Here is a 7,751-nt window from a genome sequence, read left to right on the forward strand (position 1 = left end):
AAATGAAGGTTTTCTTGTCCATCCTTTTAACCATGCACATGGTCAGCATGTACACTTTGGTGGTGTTTAATCCTCTTTGATCCTTTGGGTTAAGACCTACCCTTCCAAGTCATAAGTTAGTACAAATCTTGTATATCCAGATGACATCCTTTTTAAATGCATCATGCCCCATACTTCCTTCCATTTATTCTGTGCATTGTTTGTTTTTTTTGCAACTCATCTAGTGGCCTCTCTTCATTTATAATAGGACCCAGGTATTTCTAACAATGATTCTCACTAAGTTTCTGCTCATATCTTCTATTGTACCTCCAGTTGCATTTCTACAGCCCACAAATTCTGTCTTAGTTGCATTAGTTTTAAGAACCTTGATCTGAAGTGCAACCTGCCAGTCTATGAAGTTTTCTTATACGTCTTCAAAAGTCTTTCTACATATCATGATATCATCTGAAAACATCATATGCCATGGTGCAGATCTTTTATCTTCTTCACTGATGATATCCATTGCAATTAAGAGAAGCAGACTAAGTGCAGGGTCCTGAATACACCGCTGCAAAAGGTACCTGTTCCAACTTGTGTGGCCGTTTGATTAGACCTTATTAGTGTGATGCACTTTTCTGGTATTTTCCTTTTCCTCAAGTTCCACTGCACAGCTTGTCTTGGGACCTGCTCAAATGCCTTTTCTAGGTTGATTAAGACCATGTACAGCAGTGTATTCTTCTCTCTGTTTTTTGGTAGTGATTCTACTGTGCTCTTTTCTACTGTGCTCTTTTCTTCAAATCAAACTAATTATCACTGGTTTCTGTGGTGCTTCCAACTTCAATAGTCTTATGTATTTTCAAGGAGTGCTGAGGTCACTTTTTGTGGTTGGAGCATCTACATTCCCTACTCTCTGGGGTGGGTGATATTTGACTGGGTTGCTGTTCATCTGGAGTACGAATTCCAGTATGACTTCCTGGATTAAATGGAAGAGCCACCCTGTACCTGCAACTCCTAATGCTCATCTGGTTTTGTTGCTTTCCATTTTTCAATTTATTTAGAGCTTTCCTGATTTCATCTGTGCTAACTGCTGGAATTTCATCTTGATTTATAGTGCCAACACATGTGGTAAGTTCTTGGGAAATTCTGCATTCAGTAATTTCTCAAAATATGTCTTCCAGGCATGCAAAATTTCTTTGGGATCAGCTGCCAATCCACTTTTCCCATCACTAGCAATGTGGGTTTTCACCTGTCATCTTTTAGCCAGTTTAGAAATAAGTTTTTCATCTCCACCACTGTTCAGTTTCTCAATCAAGTTATTCAGTGCTGCTTGATTTGCTTTTGTGACTTCCCTTTTACCGCTTTTTTCTCCTTTAGACAAAACTACAAGGTTCACATCTTTTTTTTTTTTTTTTTTATAATTTTGCCACTTCTTGGATGCTTCTCTCTTTCCTTGGATTGTTTGGCAGAAGGCAGAGCAGGGTGGCACTTTATGAATTAAGTCACTTGGAGAAGCATGAGCTTTTGTAGGCTACAGCTTACGTCTGTGCCATGACTGCCAAAGTAGGCTGCAATCAATGAAAGCTCATACCTGTCTGAAAAAGTTAGCCTCTAAGGTGCCGCCAGGGCCTGCCTTCTGCCTAACTTTAGACCAATACATTGAAGTACCTCTCTCATTGATTGTTTGTTAGACCTCACTATTCCTCTACCAGGTTTTCCACCCATTACTCCATGCTCTTATTCCAAAGGGAATTTGTATCGTGCTTTGCATCATTACATGTTGTCGTTATAAAATGCTGGGTTTACTGTCATGATCTGGCTTCCACCATTTAATCTTTCACCCATACTGTTTCCTTGTTGTAGCCTTCGGCAATAACCTAAAGTCAATAACTAGCACCCAATACTGGGCTACTATGCTCTCATAAGGGATCCCTTTATGACGCTGTCTTTCACTTCTAGGCCTTTTGTAATATGTTTGCTACTTTTGAAGGTGATTAAGCACCCATTCTTCTTCCTGAAAAATATTTTCACCTATATCAGTTTATGCATGTCTCCATCCTTTTGTCCATATCCATAAGCCCCTGGATTCTGCAATATTTACCCAGATATACAGGTCCTTCCTTTAGATGACAGAACTGCTATATTTGTAGCTACTGCCATTCTAAAGTCAGCTTTGCTTGGTCACAGTCCATATGTGGAGCACGGGCACTGATGATATAGATTACATTCTCGTCTCTGTCGTTTTTCACTGTTATCAGTCTGCCACTGACTCTTTTCATCACCAAGCGTCACTACTGTAAAACTTCACTGAGAATGAACCCAATTCCATTGCTTTGATTGGCCTTGCCCTTATTATATAACTTGTGTTCACTCATATGTATTCCTCAAGGGTGTTGAAAAAGCTCAGCAATAACAATTCCCCTATCAGTTCTTTTATTGCTGACCATTTTAACAGAAACCCTCCAGCTGGTCTGCTTATTTGTTGTTACTGAATGTAGCTGCTGGTACTGGGTCAGGGAGCATCATGACAGAGAGCTCCTGAGCAATGCTATTTAGCTGAAATACTGTGTCTACTTTTGAGCATTGTGCTTTGAGAAAGAGAGAGACATGGGAAAGAGATCAGAGGAGAGCAATGGAAATTATAAGAAGGTTTGTAAAACATGACATAGGAGGAAAAGGTGAAGGAATTGGATTTGCTTAGTTTCAAAAAGAGAAGATGGGACAGGGGATGATGACGGACTTATGATACTTAAATGCTGATGAGGAAGATTACAATCATTTATTCTCTGTGGCCATTGAGAGAGGCCAAGAAAAATCAGCATGGTTCGCTACAAAGAAGATTTAGGCTGAGTACTAGGAAAAAATGTCTAGCCATTAGGATTGTGAAACACTGCAACAGGCTATTTAGGGAGGTTATGAACTCCTTCGCTGGAGGGCTTTAAGAAAAGTCCAGACAAACATCTCTTTGGGGTGGGCTAGAATCATACTATCATAGAAAATGAGGGTTGGGAGGGACCTCAGGAGGCCATCTAGTCCAATCCCCTGCTCAAAGTAAGACCATCCCAGCCAAACCTTTGTCTACCTGCGACTTAAAAACTTCCAAGGATGGAGATTGCACAACCTCTCTGGGTAACTTGTCACAGTGCTTTACTAGCCTCATCGTGAGAGAGTTTTTCCTAATATCTAACCTAAACATGCCTTGCTGCAACTTAAGACCATTGGGTAATTACAGTACATCAGAGCAGACTCAATTAATTGAGTAAACTTTCTCATGAGGAGGGTAGTAAAGCACTGGAGCAGGTTACCCAGAGAGGTGGTGGAAGCTCCATCCTTGGAGGTTTGCAAAACCCGGCTGGACAAAGCCTTGGCTGGGATGATCTAGCTGGGGATGGTCTTGCTTTGAGCAGAGGGTTGGACTAGATCAGCGGTTCTCAACCTTTTGCATCTACGTAAGGTCAATAAATTGTGGTCCCACATGGGGGGGAGCAGTGGGGGGAGGGTCCCCCAGAAGTGAGTCGAAGAGCACAAAAGCAAAACCGGCAGTCCTGCTGTGGCACTTTGGGTTTTGCTGCCACGACCTGAGTCCCACCAGTGGGACGCGTCCCACTGGTTGAGAAACCCCAGACTAGATAACCTCCTGACATCCCTTCCAACCCTAATTTTCTATGATTCTGTGATTAATTAAATCTGCTGGAGCATGGTAATTACTGTGCTCCAGCCAGCCTCTGTGTCTCATATATCAGCATCCCCACGCTTCATAATGGCGGAGGGGGCACTTTAACTCAAGCTTATTTGACGAGCTTTAGATAAAGTGCCCCAGTGCCATTTTGAAGTGCGGGGATGCTGGTACATGAGATGCTCTGGGAACTTTAATTAGAGCAGCTCTCAGAGCCATTCTAATTAAAGCACCCTCCCACCCCCAAAATGTGTAAAAACACCCATTGTTCCTTGTTCTGTCATCTGCCACCACTGAGAACAGTCCAGCTCCATCCTCTTTGTAACCACCCTGCAGGGAGTTGAAGGTTGCTATTAAATCCCCTCTCAGTCTTCTCTTCTCTGGGCTAAATAAGCCCAGTTCTTTCAGCCTCTCCTCAGAAGTCATGTACCCCAGCCCCCTCACCATTTTCACTGCCCTCTGCTGTACTCTCTCCAATTTGTCCACATGCTTTCTGTAGTGAGGGGCCCAAAACTAGACACAGTACTCCAGATGTGGCCTCACCAGTGAATAGAAGGGAATAATCACTTCCCTCTATCTGCTGGCAACACTCCTACTAATGTAGCCCAGTATGCTGTTAGCCTTCTTGGCAACAAATGCACACTGCTGGCTCATATTCAGCTTACTGCCCACTGTAACCCCCAGGTCCTTTTCTGCAGAGCTGCTGCTTAGCCAGTCGGTCCCCAGGCTGTACTGGCTGGGGCAGGGTCAAGATTAGGTATGCTTGACCCTACCTCAGTGCAAATAGTTAGACTAGATGGTCTCTTGAGGCCCCTTTCAGGCTTTCAATTCTTTGCTTATATGATTCATAACCTCCTCCTCCCCCCAAGTACAAAGTTATCTCCATGCCAGAAAAAAACAAGAGTACCCCCTTGCTGATATCTCTGCGTGCCAAAAGCCCAAGCTATTTTTCATCCCTCTTTCGGTGTCCTGTGCCCTCTGTCCCTACTAACCCACTGGCCTGACAGCTTGTGCAGTGCAGCTACACTCTGGGGGGCACAAAGCCTGCAGCATGAGGACAATCTGCAGCACAGTAATATAAACTGAGTTCAAAGTCAAATTAAACAAGGACTGCCCTGGGTTCGGGAAATGGCCTTGAGTGGTAGGTGGCCAAAGTGTAGCAAACAGCACCTCTGAATTTCAGAACCTCTCTTTTGTAGTTAGGGTCTAACACATGAAAGCTTGAACAGATCAGAGAAGACAGCGAAGGTTTCAAAGAACAGTGGACTCCAGCAGCAAGTAAAGTCCTCTGCCATGGGATCTTGGGGACAATAGGCCTTAGACTTTCACAGAGGAGGCTGTTAACTTGGCAGTAACAACTATAACTTCATACAAAGATACAGTCCCTTTCACTTCCAAGGATCCTTTACATACTTGAATGGATACAGTACACTACATATGCCTAATACAGAATCTCCCACTAACGCTACCACTTCCTGTCTATTTGGGCAGCTGCCCTTCCTCTTGCTTTCTGAATTCCTGATGGTCTTCAAGTTGTTGGTGGAGAAGGGAAGGAAAGCACTATCGGTGTGTCTGGGAAACAGTCATCTTCCCTCCAAACCTCACGTACCCTTGGTCTAGAGCACTGGTCAGCCCCACAAAATCCCATGTTTCTAGTGGGGAATGGCCCTTCTCAAAGCCTTGGGCAGGAGGAGGGGGATTCTCCCTATGCCCTGGAGAAGCACAGGGCATTATCATCCCATATATCATGCTGTATTGAGGCAGTCCTGGGGAGAGAAAGGAGTTCTGTGGCTGTTACCTCCCTTCTGCTGTGTTTTATTCAAGGATAAGCACATAATTAATTCTTAACAAATGATAAATAGTGTACATCAGAGCTGCGTTTTATCTGTCACTGAAATGCACGTGAAACACAGAATGTGTTTAGCAGCTCCCAGCCAAACTACCCAGCATATTTGCGGAGGAGGTGAGAAACACCTTTTCAAAATTGAAATGCAGGTGTGATGTTTATGGAGACAGAATATAATTGTGCGAGCTGAATTCTGGCCTGGAGGCCAGGTTAGCAGCATGACCCTGATGAAACATATGATGGGCTTTTTCAGTGCCCACAAGTGGTCAGGATTTCTCATGAAAGAGACAATACTTTCAGGAACTCCAGACAAGCATTGAGTCGAACAGGTTTGAGGTGAGCTCTCCTCTCTCTACTGAATCAGCAGTACTGCTTGCTCAGGAGCTATAGACTGATGGCTAGAAAATGATATTTAGATATTTGCTTCTAGGAGCTGGCTCATAGAGAAAGTAGATATTGCATTAGAACAATGGTCCAGGGGACTGGCAAGGGTTAATTGGTTTCAAAAAGCCTTTTTGTGACAGTTACCTTCAAGGCAAACACCGTGTTAGAGGCCAAGCAGGCATAAATAAGCCTGCTTATTTATGGTGGGGGACAAGCAGGCATAAATAATGGTGGGGGACAAGCAGGCATAAATAAGCTGGGAAATTTGAACACTGTACCCATACCATGAGATACAGTAGCATTAAGTCACAGTGACCAGCTGCAGAGCCCTTGGGATTTCCAGTTTTGGTTGATGGACCAAAGTAGGAGATCAGGACACGCCCAAATTAAGAAACCAATAAATGTCCAAATTAAGAAATGTGTATATGATGGGGAAACAAAGGCATATGCTCCCAGAACAGAATATATATGGTGGTCCCTGCAGGATCCCTGCTGATGACTTCATTCCCAGGCATCACTGATTAGCTTCCCTGTGGTCATCATACTATCCACATTCTATCAGTCAGTGGTGTTTCATTTTAATCACAGAAACATGTGGATTTTGGGTTACTTTTTTAAATCTGAAAATTGGGGATTTTTTTTTTATCAGAGAAAACCAGGATCCCTGGTCATCAGAGGAGGAAAACAAAACAAAAGGAGGGATTTCAGAGCAGCAAAGGGTCCCCAACGGCGAGAACCCAAGGCCACCATGGACAGAAGGCACACCACCAGCCCATCTTACCCACCCAACTGGGGGAGGATGGGCCTCAGCCCTCGACCTTCAAGACTGCTGATATTCAAGAAAGAGCTACAGGGTGAAGCTCATGTGCTGGCCACATGTACCTTCCCTTTGTGACAGTCCTAGGGCTGATACAGAATTGGGAAGGAGCGGGTATTTTGTTTGCCTCACCTGCATTACTCTTATCTGGTATCACTGTATATCAATATAATTTGCCTGTTTTTGAATGGAAGAGGCTGTGGTCAGTCTGAGGGTTTGGGCCCACCTGGAATAAGGTACCCGGGTCATAAATCCAGTGCCAACATAGTGCCACTCCATTCCACTTATTAGACACCTAAGCAGACTGACACACTCAAGTGTGATTCTACCTGCTCCATTCAAGTCCTGAAAATCCATTAATGCATCTATTTTTGTCACAAAAAAGCAGCAAGGTATAAGCAGACCCATCCACCTTCTGAACCGACAGTTTTTCAGGGACATAAGCTGGATGGAACGAATTGCGCTTAGGTGCCTAAATCTACTTAGGAGACCTGATGAAGACTGAGTTGCATTTGAAAGCTTGTGTAACTCTATCCCAACTATACAGGTGGTCCAATAAAAGATATCACCCTAAAAAAATCCTGGCCTCTTGCATACATCTACTTACATACAGAATAGAATTTGGCCCTATGTATTTGTGTTAACAACTCCAACCAGGGGAGGCATCAGCCTCTTCCCGGTGGGGGACAGAAAATTGCGGGGTGGGGGGCTGTGCTATACATCTTCTGGTTAAACGTACTTATTTGGCTGGGCCAGGAGCGCCGTGCCTCTGCAGGCTGCGGGCAGGAGTGGGGCAGGCTCAGCTGGGCGGGGTGGGTGGCACCAGCCCTGGGGTGAGGTGGGGCACTGGAAGGGGTGGCTACAGGGGGGCTAACGTGAATTTTGGGGTAGCAATACCCCACCCCCCAAGCCCTCCCCTAGTGCTGTCCCTAGCTCCAACCTCCTCAGGCCCTAACAATGCAGAGATTGAGGTGAGAGGGAAAGAAGAGCTCTGGAGATACAAACATTTAATTCTGCCTTTCATGTTGGTTGCTCAGTTGCTCTGGGAAAGA

The 7,751-nt window shown here is 44.5% G+C and overlaps 1 protein-coding gene across 1 annotated transcript in view; it reads right to left on the reverse strand.

Annotated features, from left to right (window-relative positions):
- LOXHD1 (lipoxygenase homology domains 1) overlaps positions 1-7,751 on the reverse strand; it is a 194,840-nt gene that overhangs the window by 61,123 nt on the left and 125,966 nt on the right. The window lies entirely within an intron of this gene.

Source organism: Alligator sinensis, unplaced genomic scaffold (genome assembly GCF_000455745.1).
Source record: "Alligator sinensis unplaced genomic scaffold, ASM45574v1 scaffold518_2, whole genome shotgun sequence".
NCBI classification, from domain to species: Eukaryota; Metazoa; Chordata; order Crocodylia; family Alligatoridae; genus Alligator; species Alligator sinensis.